Consider the following 13,277-nt stretch of genomic DNA (forward strand, 5'->3'; position numbering starts at 1 on the left):
TAGAGCTTAAAGCTTTGATACCACTTTGATCCTGTTAAGATATTAATCTGACTATCTGTGAGATTAGTTGAGCTGTAATTCAGTCTCATTGAGGCCATTTATTTTTTATGTCTCCAATATAATTCTATTTAACTTATTTTAAATATTAAAAAGAGTTGTTAACTCCATTCCATTCTAGCTTTGAGTTCATTTTCCATATATTCCTATCTCTATATTCTTTGTCATGCTATCATAGCCTTCGTTTACATAAGACTCCCAAAAAAAACAATATTTGAATTTTTTTTGTTTGAATATAGACTTCGAGAGGAGCTCGAGGATGAAGAGTCGAGGAAGACACTTCAAAAGGAAACATAACTCAAAGTGAAGCCACTGCAAGCTAGCTAGATTTAAAAAATAAAATAAAAAAAATAATGAGTGGCCAACAGACTTGCTCACTTTGCATAAGTGAGCTCACCACGGGATACTTAACAAACTCGCGGAAATAGCGATACAACGCAACCAATAGGCATCGTGAAGTGTCCTCACAACAAGTCTCATCTACGTTTCAACGTTAAATCTGTTGTGCTGCATACTTGGCCAAGTCAATTTTTTTAAAGGTAGTCGTAAAACTTCGCCAGCGTCAACTTTCCACGAAGCTCGAAGCACAAAGAATGAATATTAAATTCAAAGATTGTACAAAGTTTCTTTTATTCGTCATGAAATGATTAAGCCATTTATAAGTCCTTGAGATTAGTGAAGGATCCTATCGACTCTAAGGATATGAAAGGGGTATATATTATCCCTTGTTCTTGTGGGACCCCTTATATTGGTGAGACTAGTCGCTCCATTAATCAAAGGATTAGTGAGAACGTGACGCTTTAGCTGAACATGCGGAGAAAACCAAACATCATGTTTGTATTGAGGCTAGCGTTATTGCTAGAGTTTCGCAGTTCCATCATTGGAAATTTAGGGAAGCCTTGAGATTGGAAAAAGTCTGAACAATCTCAATAGAGAGGATGGCTGGAAGATCAGTAGTTGTTGGGTCCCAGCACTCTCTTCCTAATAGTTTTCTTCCCTTCCTCCCCTCCCTCCCTTTTTGCTTGTTCTTGTTATCCCGGATCCTTTGGCCTTTGTTCTTTATTCATTGATTTATGTGGTTTTTTTTGGTTGGTAGTTATATGCTAATAATTGTAATTGATAAAAGGAAAAAGGAATTATAATTACTTTAATATTGAAATCGTTATATGATAATATGTCAATTTAACAATTAGAGAAGCAATTATTAAATATTTAAAATATTATAGTTTTATTCTTTCTAACACTTCACTTATTCTATATTTATATTTTTATATATATTTATAAATAATTTTTATAACTAACTATTAATTTAATAAAGATTTAAAATTAATTTATTTTAATATATATATATATATATATATATATATATATAGTAATAGTTAAAACCTCTAGGTAAATTCATATGTCCCTTTGACTTTTAATTTAATAATAATATAACTAACTATCAATTTAATAATCAATTAAATTAACTTATTTTTATGCCCCTAGTCTAGTCCAACTAACTGTTTCCTAGTCAAATTTAGTCGTTAGTCAATATAGTTGTTGCCTGGTCTAGAATTATAGCCATCGGAGGTTCTACTCTGACTATTTAATATGCAAAGCTTGATTTGATTCTTCAATTTGTCCTGGTGATGAACCACACTGGTTGGTTCGAAACGCGTCGACAAATGAAATATCATGTGATTTACGTCGAAAAATCTCTCATAAACTTGATATGGATCACAAAAGCCTCAATTCTACAAGTTTAAAGAGTCTTACAAATTTCAAAGGGGCTTTAAAAGGTCACGTGCATTATCTTTTAAAAAGAATAATTTAAAAAAAAACAAGGTGATTAATCTTTTAAAGAAAGCTCTTCTCCTTTGGTATAAAACGTTGCTTTTTATATACAAAAGGAGGATGCTCCTTTTTATAAAGGGTCTAATTTTAAAAGGAGCTTTCTCTACTCAGCTTATTTTTTGACACTTGATTTATAAAAAAAAGGGTTTAAGAAAGTGTTTTCAATAAAAAAAAAATTAGGAGCCGCTATTACATTTTAATGAAGATTTGGTTATTGCAAAAAAAAGACTTCTATTAAAGTTTTTAAAAGAAGTGGGCGATATATTTCTTTTGAAGGGATATCTTTTTTATGTCTTCAAAAGATGATTGTAAAAGGGTGTATGCATATGCATTAAAAAAAATGGGTTTTTCACGTGTTTTACCATAAACTATGATTTTGTTTGGAAAAAATTATGAGCTTTTCTCTTTAGGAATGAAGATAATTTTGCAAGCCTGTGATTGTTGGGATACCTTGTAAATGGTTATGTAGAGTCGACTTAAGAAAAATTAACAAACATGAACCATAATCTAAGGAATGTCACTAAAAAACTAAGAAAGAAAGAACACATAACCAAATTTTGGATATAAAACTCAGTCGATGGCTCTATGTTCGAAAAGATAACCAACACATCAACAATAAAAGAAGCTTGGGATATTTTGAAAGTTGTGTATCAAGGAAATGATACAATTAATACTGTTAAATTTCCGACATTGAGAGTTAAGTTTGAAACATTGAAGATGAATGACATAGAGAATGTGGATCAATTCATGACTAGAGTCATGTGAACAATTAATGATATCAAACATAATGGCGAAACCATTACAGATCAAAAGATTGCTAAAAAAGTCCCTCGAAATTTTCCCAAGAAATATGACATGGTTGTAACAACCATTCTAGAATCCAAAGATTTTATAACTTTCTTAGTAGAACAGTTGATTGGATCACCTCTGGCGCACAAAACAAGACTTAACTAGGCAGAATATTCCATGGAACAAGCTTCCAAAGCACAACTATCTCTTGGTAAAGGCAAAGGCAGTGGATATAGAGGAGGCAACAACTAATGCAAAGGCATATCAGAACATCGTCGTGTAGCAGAGCAGTTGATACCTTCACAAAACCAAACACAGAGAAGAATAACATGGAGAAAATTTAATGTCCAATGTTATTGCTACAAGAAATTTGGGCATTATGAACATGAATGGAGAAATAAACAACCAGATTAATAAAGAGGCAATGTCCATATCTCTAACAATGAAGGAATATCCTCTAAAATAATGTTTATTTGAAGAGAGTCACAGCGAGGACGTTTGGTTGTTGGATAGTAGATGCAACAATCATATGAGAAGTAACAAAAATATACTTTCTTGTTTTCATGATTCGCGTATTAAAGCTGAAGCGAAAGGTATTGTCCTTGTTCTTCCTAAACAGAATTAGCAGAAATACATACTTGGAGTTTATTATGTTCCACATTTGAAGCATAACCTCATTTGTGTAGGTCAGCTGATGGAACATGGTTATGATGTAGTATATCAAATCAACACATGTAATATCTATGAAAAACAACCCAATAGAAGACTGATATCAAAGGTTGAAAAAAGCAAGGATAAGATGTTTCCATTGACTCTTAGAAGTCGAAATATCTCATAGTCGTTCTTCCACAGTATTTCAAGAATAGATGAGTCTCAGCTATTGTTAGAAAATTATATATTACAGAGTAATTGAACATGTTAGCGTTCTATAATTTCAAGGCTGAAGAAAAAACCATGGAGACAATATCAAAACAGCTCTCGAGTTTAGGATCTAGCCCTCCTAAACTCAGAGAGGGATCTCTCTGTGAGATTTACCTTTGTTTACTGGGAATTGTAGGCTAATTATTGGGCTCAGAGTTTGGATTTTGAATTGGTTTGGCTGGAATAGCAAGGGGAGGCCATTAGGCAATGGATTTAGAGGAGCTTAGGGTTTTCAATTTGCATATGTATCAAGCCTAAGTGAAATAGGGCAAGCTAGGCATACTATTGGATCTTTTAGATTTAAATGCAAGGAAGTAGAAGGAGGGAAATAGATTCAATTGAAGCTAAAGAGAAATTAAGAATTATTTAACTTGATATCAGAGGAAAACATGTAGAATTAACAATAACCAAAATAGGGTGCTCTAGGTAACAAATCCTATTTATCACAACTTCTGTTGATTAATTCAGAATAGAGAATACATAAGCATGATAGACAAAGAAAATAAACAAAGAACAGTAGATGCACTTCACCAATAGATATGACACATGAATCCTGAAACAACTTGTCTTGTATTACTGCAAAAGGTCACTTGAACTCAGTGAACAACTTTACAATGAATGGTAGTCTTTCTCATTACAAATCCCAACATCTATTACTTCAAATTATGAAGTATTTATACAAATTCTAAACTAAAATATCTTGATAAAAATCTCAAGATCTTTTTACAAATATCCTAAACTATTTTACACAAATAGAAATGAAATGTGGGACATTCAAAACTAATGTATCTATTTCATACTATCATTATTGATTTATGTTGACAAAGAAGAGAAATTCAAATTTGATTGCAACTGTTAGTTGAATAGGTGGCTAATTGTCTTTGAACATTTTCCTCCCGAAATCCTACAAAATAGGGTCCAATCATCCCTTTGTATATCTCAATCCATGATAGATATGTAAAAATTGAGAGGGTCTATTGTAGATAAATATGTTCACGAGATAAACCTCTCTCAGTTACCCAAAATTCAGCTCCAGTGGTTCCCAATATTGTCTTCACAAAGGTACTTGAAACAAGACATTACAGAGTCCGAAAATTAGGCTATAAAGACGTAAACGTATCTCTCATTCTATAATATTTGTGTAAACTATGAGGTAGGTTATTGTACTTTGGTATCTTAAGAACAGAAACCTCCATTTTCTCAGTATTCATCTCTTATTGGCAACAATATGTTCTGCAAAAGTATGACTAAATAGGAAAATTTGGGAAAATATGTCTGCAAAGCTTAAAATGTATATCCCAAACCATAATAGTTGTTAGAAAACTGAGAGAGGCTTTTGTACACAAAGATGTTGAAAGAAAGAACCTTTTTTAGTTTCTGAAAATTCACCCTCATTGGTTTAGAATCCATGTTTTAAATCAATGTGGAGTGTAGGAAAAAGCATAGTTTCAACTGATCATGCGACAGATGAATGACGTGGATGAGGGAGGTGACATGGCAGTCAGGGAGTGAAGGGTAACATAACCAGGAGTGAGTGGAAAATATGGTGGGAAGGGAGAGTGGTAAGCTAGAATGTGGTAAGTAGTTTTCAGAAGGGGGTTAGAGTGGTAGGTGAGTGAGGTTTTTTTTACTAGGGCTACCATTAGTGAGTAAATTTTTGAATGAGAACCTAGGTGGAATGACAAAAATTTCTGAGTGAGACCCTAATATGAATATGAAAAGAGGAGTTTTGATCACTGATGGCAGTATGAAAATACTGACACTAACATAACACATAAAATATTTGGAAACACAAATATATAAACACATAAAACAAGAGAGATATGAATATACGTGGTTCACCTAATTTGGGCTACGTCCATGGAGAAATAGCTAGTCCTTCATTTTATATTATCCAAAAACATGAAGATATACAACCTACGTCAGATCCTTTGTAATTTCCTCTTCGCTCTCACATAGTCTCTCTCTCTCTCTCTCTCTCTCTCTCTCTCTCTCTCAGAATAATCGTACACAACTAGTATATAATTTCCTCATATAAATAGAGGGTTGAATTATAGGGAAAAAAACCCTAAATTAACGTAATTCTACCCTCAGATCATTTTCCTAATGAATGACCTAGACTGACTACAAAATTACAATTTTTCACAAGGCAATTTATCATCTATTTTTAGCTTCGAAGGCACTACAACTTAATCCCCGCGAGCGGGGGCTCTTTAAAACTAGTTTTCACCCACCCCCTAGATCCCCCTGATAGCTATCATATGGGAAGCATTACCACCCCAGTTAGGAACTAGGCTCCAAACATGTCTAAGACCTCTGGATAAAGAAGATTATTAGGCTCCACACCCAATAATCTCCCACTTGGAGACTAATTATAGAAACTCCACCACTTCTTCATCTGTTGGACAAGGATTCTACTTTAGACCTGGTTGTCTCTAATCTTCATCATGATACTTGAAGATGAATTGAAACTAAGCATGATATCAATTTCTCCCTGATTACAACTTTTGTTAACATGTCCATTGGATTCTCACTAGTGTGTATGTTTTCCAATTTCAACTTTCCATCTTCCAACACTGACCGTATGAAATGGTACTTGAGTTATATATGTTTATTCTTGGTACAAAATGTCGAGTTCTTTGCAATATGAATGTCACTCTAGTTTTCACTGTATAACCTGCCTGTTGAACCCCAAAATTGCTTCCTTTTTACAACTCCTTTTTACTCCATTCCTCCCTTTTTTACCTTCATAACTCCATTTTTCATATCAGTTTACAAGGTTGATAGCATAGCAGGTACAAAATCATATTATATTTCATAAATATCGTCTTTTATTATTATTTAATACAATATTTACCTAAGCTATTGAATTACAATGATTCTGCAGCTAATGTATGTTTCTCCAGTTAGGCCCAACGTTTGATGGGTTGCAAAGCTTCAACCAAAGAATGGGGCATAAGGGAAGATGGAAATTAGTTGGTACTACAATTTGTTCCTAATTTCATAGCTTGGATCAACAAATAAAACACCCTAGCATCTCATTCAAAGCAAAATTCAAACATCGTAGAAGGCGAACCAGGTGAGCGAGATGCATATTTTCAGCCTCATGATTTGCTGCATTGATAGAAAATCATGAGTAGATCATGATATCTTATATTTCAAAGTTAATTATAGCTAACGTCAATAAATAATTCGAAATAATACTCTGAAACATTTAATGTGAGGAGTTTTATAAATATGTCTCTCGGCATAGAAAACAGATACTTGTAATTTTATGTTATAAACACTATGTTTTAATACAAGCTTTGTTTTCATTCCATTTCTTGTCTTATGCAATCTCGATGTGTGATTAATCATCTAGCGAAGGCATTATAGTGTTGTTTTCCTCTCATATGAGGCCCCCCTTAGGACAGTAATGTTTTCTTTTATTTGCAATTAGTATTTTATTCTGTGTTTCCTGTAGGATTTTTGTTAGTTCATTTAATCACTGAAGTTTTCATTTTTGTACATAAATTTCAGATTTCTTTGCAGCAGGTTCATCTAAACATTTTATTGTTGATTGAATCGAGACATCTTGTGCACATGGACAGAGTAGAAGTTAACATAGATTAGAAGAATATCTTTACATTGCAGTGATATAAATAGGATATTTCTTTGTAGAGTTAATATTTATTTTTGTTAAAGTGGATTTATTTATAGTGTGATTTTATTGCAAGTGTGATTTCCATTCAAGAAAGTGTGATTTTATTTATAGGCAAGAGTCATTTCATTTTAAAGAAAGTGTGTGCGAGATTTTATTTCATGCAAAGTGTGAGTGTGATTTTATTTTTAAGTGTAAAGCAAGTTTAAATTTTATTTCCAGAAGAGTGTGATATTTCTTTTAAGCAAATGAAATAGAACTGATTCCATTTCCATGAGTCATTTATTTACTGACATAACTCTAGAGAAACATGTGCATTTTGATATCTCAAATTGACTTAGGATTTGTGTGAGTGACAAAGACTCCTAACACATACAGTGCACACACATTTCATCAGTTTACTGGCCCTGGTTGATAATTAATGTAAGTAATTTCACATTAATTAAATTACCAAACAATTTGGGGATGTTGCCAGGGAAGTATATATAGAAGTGTTTTTCTTTTTCTTAAAAAAAAAATTAATAAAAATGATATGCATAGGGAAAGAGATTCTAGAGGTAGATTTGTAGGTAGAGGTAAGACTTCGATTCCAGCATCATCATTCACTGCACCACAACCTCGTAGTGCCACACCATCCACCCAAATTCATATTCCATCAATTGCAGGCAGACATAGATTTCCTGAGGTACTTATATCTGAAATCCAGCCTAAATATTTACCAACTTCTTGAATTGAAGTTGTAATAGAAGAAGAAGATCCTACATCCCCAACTAAAGGAGTAATTTTTCCATCTTCAACTAGAGAACAACCTCGAAGATAGCCTAAATATTCACCAACTTCTAATTAAAGTTGTAATTGTTGAAATTGGCAACTAGGGACAAACTCCATGTTGGTCATATTATCTACGACATCTGATATTTTTATCGGATCCCTATCATTGAGAGGTGAAGGATTGATCGAAATATCATCTGATTCCGATAAGTATTTATGAAGTTATGAATTTATTTATGTTATGGACAAATCATTAAGTCGGCCATCAACTTATGTAGGCTCAGAAGCCCAACAATCATGTCTATTCAACCTCTACGTTTTAGTATAAATATAAGAGGACTTCAAGCCATTTATACACACACATGGATCTCTTCCTCTCTCTACATGTCTTTGTGTTTTAGTAGGAGGAGAGATCCTAAGGAAAAGTCGGAAAAGTTGGAAGAGCCGGAAAATATGGACATGCCGGAAAAGCCATAATAGCCAGAAAAGCTAGAACTGTTAGAAAAGCCAGAAAAGTGAGAAATACTGGAAAATCTAGAAAAGCCAAAAAAGTCGAAAAAGCTGGAACTGCCAGAAAAACTGGAACTGCCGGAAAAGTTGGAACTGCTGGAAAAGCCAGAAATGCCAGAAAATCCAGAAATACTGGGAAAGCTGGAAAAGCTAGAAAAGCCACAAAATCCGAGAAAGCTAGAAATGCCGGAACTGCACGAAAAGCCGGAACTGCCGGAAAAGCCAAAACTACCGGAAAAGCCAGAACTACCAGGAATTGCCGAAACAGCCGGAGCATCCATCTCCGGAGGAAGGTAGCATGATGTACGATATCATGGCCAGCATAATAAGCAGCATGATGATATGAGGATTGGTAGCATAATGATGCATGATGATATGAGCATGGGCAGCATAATGATGAATGAGATCATGAGCATGGGCAGCTTGATGATGAATAAGACCATGGAAGATGCAGCATGATGAGTAGCATGAAGATGAGAGTAGCTTAGTCATCAAGGTTCAACACATGTGACAGTACAACAAGGTGTCATATGGTAATGTGTAGCGAATAGATGGGATGCAACGCTATGATAGGTGAACGAGTCACCTTAGAGAATCAGTTGAAGCAATATGTCTTCAATTGATCTCATGCCGATATCAAAAGTCAACGTGATTGACTTCTATTGTAAATGTAATATCTCTCTCACTTTCTCTTTTAAGCTTTGAAGAACATGAAAGAAGAATTGATTAAGGGTTCCCCACATTGGGGTTTGTCCCTGGCTAGCGCCACATCTCGTGTCCTGTTGTCTTTGCTTGTCTTCTGCTATTTATATTTATGTTCTATCTGCAGTTTACTTTATGCTGATGTGATTGCTAATGTGGAAATGAAATTGAAATAAATTGCTCTAGCATAGAGCTAACCTAAAATTAACATGGAATCAGAGCTGAGGTGAAGACAATGCCAAAGCAAGAGTGAAAGAGTAATCACCAGAGACAATAGGGATAAGACAAAAGGATCGATGGGTTCCACATCTCTCTTCTAAGTTCACAAAGGGTGAAGTAGAAGTAGAAAATATTATGATAATGGCATAGCAAAAGTTTCTGATGGCCCATCTAAATATCACTTCATTGGGAAGTTCAGATCTAAGGGTGGAAGGAAAGGTGGATGCCTTGGTTGCAATAAGTTTGGCCATTATGCGAAGGAGTGTCCGAAGTTATTGCAGGTCATCAAAGAAATGGTCGACTCTTCAAAGAAAACAAGGAACCCTGAATCACTTTTATGTACCTGATCATAAGACGAACCTAGTGTCCATCTCGGAAATGGAAGTTAAAGGTTTTAGGGTGGCACTCATGGATGGAAAGGTACATGTTTGGAAATAGAATTTTCAAAGATGTTTTTGAGTTTAGGGTTGTATCAAATTGCAAGAAGTCCACTAGGGACCATGTCCATTGTCATGTAGCACAGAAGGTCTGTGAGTCAGATGGTGACAGGCATGCTTGAATTCAAAAGGAGCATGAAAGTACATGTCTGAGATTTACCGAAGGAAAATCTTACAAGGGGACCATTCCCCTCATGTAGCAGGTCTACAGGTTTGGAACAACCGAAGGAGTCTCAGATTGATAATCAGGAATCTCGCATATGCAGGTGGAAGGAAGCCCTCTACGGCTTGAAGAAAAACACCCCGGGCATAGTATGAGAGGATCGATAGCTGTCTAATAAAGCTGAGATTCACTAGGAGTGAAACAGATCCAAACCATCCAAAGGTTGTGGATGATATACCTCTCATACCATCACCTTATGAGGACAACCTACTTCTAATAGGTGTAGACCCTCTCATTTGTAGAAGCAAGATGGAGTTGGATTCTAGATGTGGAATGGTTAACTGCAAGCTTGTTACTACCTTGAGGATCTTAACTTTCAGAAGTTATATGGTAGTCATGTCAGACCAGATTTGGGAAATGCCTCTGAATCTCATAACCTCATTCGTGTTGATGTTCTTGGTGAAATTTTGTCCAGACATATGTTTTGCAGTTAGCATGGTGAGCTCATATTTATTTGAACCTCATGGATCGGTGACAAGAATCTTTTGAGACGTCTTCGGGGCACAATCTCTCATGGATTGAGATACACTTCCAGAAATATGAAACTGCATGATTATTCGAATGCTGATTGGGTAGGCACTGTGGAGGATCACTATAGCACTTCTTAGTGTTGTTTCTCCTTGGATTTTGCTTCGATATCATGGATGAGTAGGAAGAAGAATTCGGTGGTTATAAGCACTGCTGAGACCATATACATATCTACGAGTATGATATATTATGAAGCTGCCTAGTTGGGGAAGCTCTTCAAGTGAGCTGTTTGTACCACTGTGATTCTCTGTGACAACTAGAGGTGGGATTTGATTATTGAGGAATCTCGTATTCGATGATTGCTCCAGCAGATAGACATAAGATACTATCTTATGTGGGATATAGTATGTCTATGAGCAAGGAATCTCCATCGCTACGAGATGATGTATAGGTTGGTACACTTTGTCTAAGCCTTGGGGGAAATATCAAATCTGTGATTTTCCCGAACGACTTGTAGTCATGAAGAGGCCCTTTTACAAGGGTCCTGCATGTTGTATACATTGAGCTCTGAGAGCTATGGGGGCTTGTGGTTCTTACTGGAGTAACATATGACCACAGGGTGACTCACCCTCCCCTGGTGGTGCGCACTGGGACAGGATGATTCACTTTCCTATGGATAGAATGATTTGCTCTCCTGTGAACAACATGATTCGCTCTCTTGTGAGACAAGATGATTAGCTCTCTTGTGGGACAAGATGATTTGTTCTCTAGTGTAGCAGAATGATTGATTCTCTGGTGAGTCTGGATGACGTGTTCTCCATGAGGATTGTGTAGCAGGATGATCAATTCTCCTGTGAGGTTTGGATGATGTGTTCTCCATGATGATTGTGTAGCATGATGATTAATTCTCCTGTGAGGTCTGGACGATGTGTTGTCCATGACGATTGTGTAGCATGATGATTAGTTCTCCTGTGAGGTCTGGATGATGTGCTCTCCACGATGATTGTGTAGTAGGATGATTAGTTCTCCTGTGAGGCCTAGATGATGTGTTCTCCATGGTGATTGTGTAGTAGTATGATTAGTTCTCCTATGAGGACAGGATTGATTAAGTTCTCCTGTCATGGCATCCTACCCATGGAGTCTGGGACTCATGGGAAGTACCTCTCATTTGATTAATGAGCAGGGAAATGAGGATAGGGAGCATAGTAGTACCAATTGATGCATCATTGTATCTATCTTCCTCCATATGCTAGGATGACCTTCATTGATCTGGGATCAATGATACTGGTGTGGGACCAGTGGTAGGAGTTGTACCCACTATGAAACTAACTTCAACTTGGTTGAGGATTGGTCTAGGACCAGTGGTACATACATTGAGACTGACTTCAAGTCAGTAGAGTACTGGTCTGGGACTAGTTGTAGGAGTTGTACCTACTATGACACTAACTTTAGGTCGGTTGAGGATTAGTCTGGGGCCAATGGTACACACTCTGAGACTGACTGTGGGTCAGTGGAGAATGGTATGACACATTCTCGATTAATTATTCTTCTTCATGGTTCAACAGAGATAAGTTGAGCAGAGCTGAGCCAACAGAGCTGAGCAGAGCAGAGAAAAGCTAGCAGTGCTGAGCAGAGCGGAGCAGAGCCAACAGAGCTGAAAAGAGTAGAGCAGAGCCAGCAGAGCTGAGCAGAGCAGAGCCAGCAGAGCTAAGTAGTGCTGAGCAGAGCAGAGCAGAGCCAACAGAACTGAGTAGAGCTGAGCATAGTAGAGTAGGGCCAGTGGAGTGAAGGATAGCTAAGCAGAGTAGAGTAGAGCCAACAGAGCTAGTAGGGCTGAGCAGAGCAGAGCAAAGCCAGTAGCGCTCGACAAAGCCAACAGAGCTGAGTAGAGCCAGCAAAGCTGAGCAGTGCTAGCAGAGCTGAGCAGAGCTGAGCAAAGTAGTGTAGGGCACTGATAGCAGAGATAGTACAGTTGGACATATGGATCAGCGGATGAAGTTCTCCCTAGTTGAGAGGGAGTGTGAAAATTGGAAACTAGGGCCAAACTCCATGTTGGTCATATTATTTATGGTAGCTGATATTTTTGTTGGATCCCTCTCATTAAGTGGTGTAGGATTGATCTAAAGATCATCCAATTCCGATAAGCATTTATGAAGTTATGAATTTATTTATGTTATGGACAAATTGTTAAGTCAGCCAGCAACTTATGTAGGCTCATAAGCCCAACAGTCATGTCTATTCAACCGCTACATTTTAGTATAAATAGAAGAGGACTTCAAATCATTTCTACACACACTTGGATCTCTTCCCCTCTCTACTTGTCTTTAAGTTTTAGTAGGAGGAGGTATCCTAAGGAAAAGTTGGAAAAGCTGGAAAAGCTGGAACTGCTGGAAAAACTAGAAAAGCCAGAAAAGCTGGAACTGTCAGAAAAGCCAGAATAGCCAAAAAAGCTGGAAAAGCTGGAAATGCCAGAAAAGCCTGAAAAGCCAGAATTTCCAGAAAAGCCGGAATTGCTGGAAAATCCAGAAATGCTGAAAAATTGAAAAATACTGGAAAATCCATAAAAGTCGGAAAATCCAGAAAAGCCGGAAAAGACAAAGAAGCTGGAACTGTCGGAACTGCTGAAAAAGTCAGAACTGTTGGAAACGCCGGAACTGCTAGAAAAGCTGGAAACGCCTGAAAAGCTGAGAATACAGGAAAATCT

This window comes from Pinus tabuliformis, chromosome 2_1 (genome assembly GCF_031772625.1).
Source record: "Pinus tabuliformis cultivar Carrire ecotype Pingquan chromosome 2_1, CPIR1, whole genome shotgun sequence".
NCBI lineage: Eukaryota > Viridiplantae > Streptophyta > Pinopsida > Pinales > Pinaceae > Pinus > Pinus tabuliformis.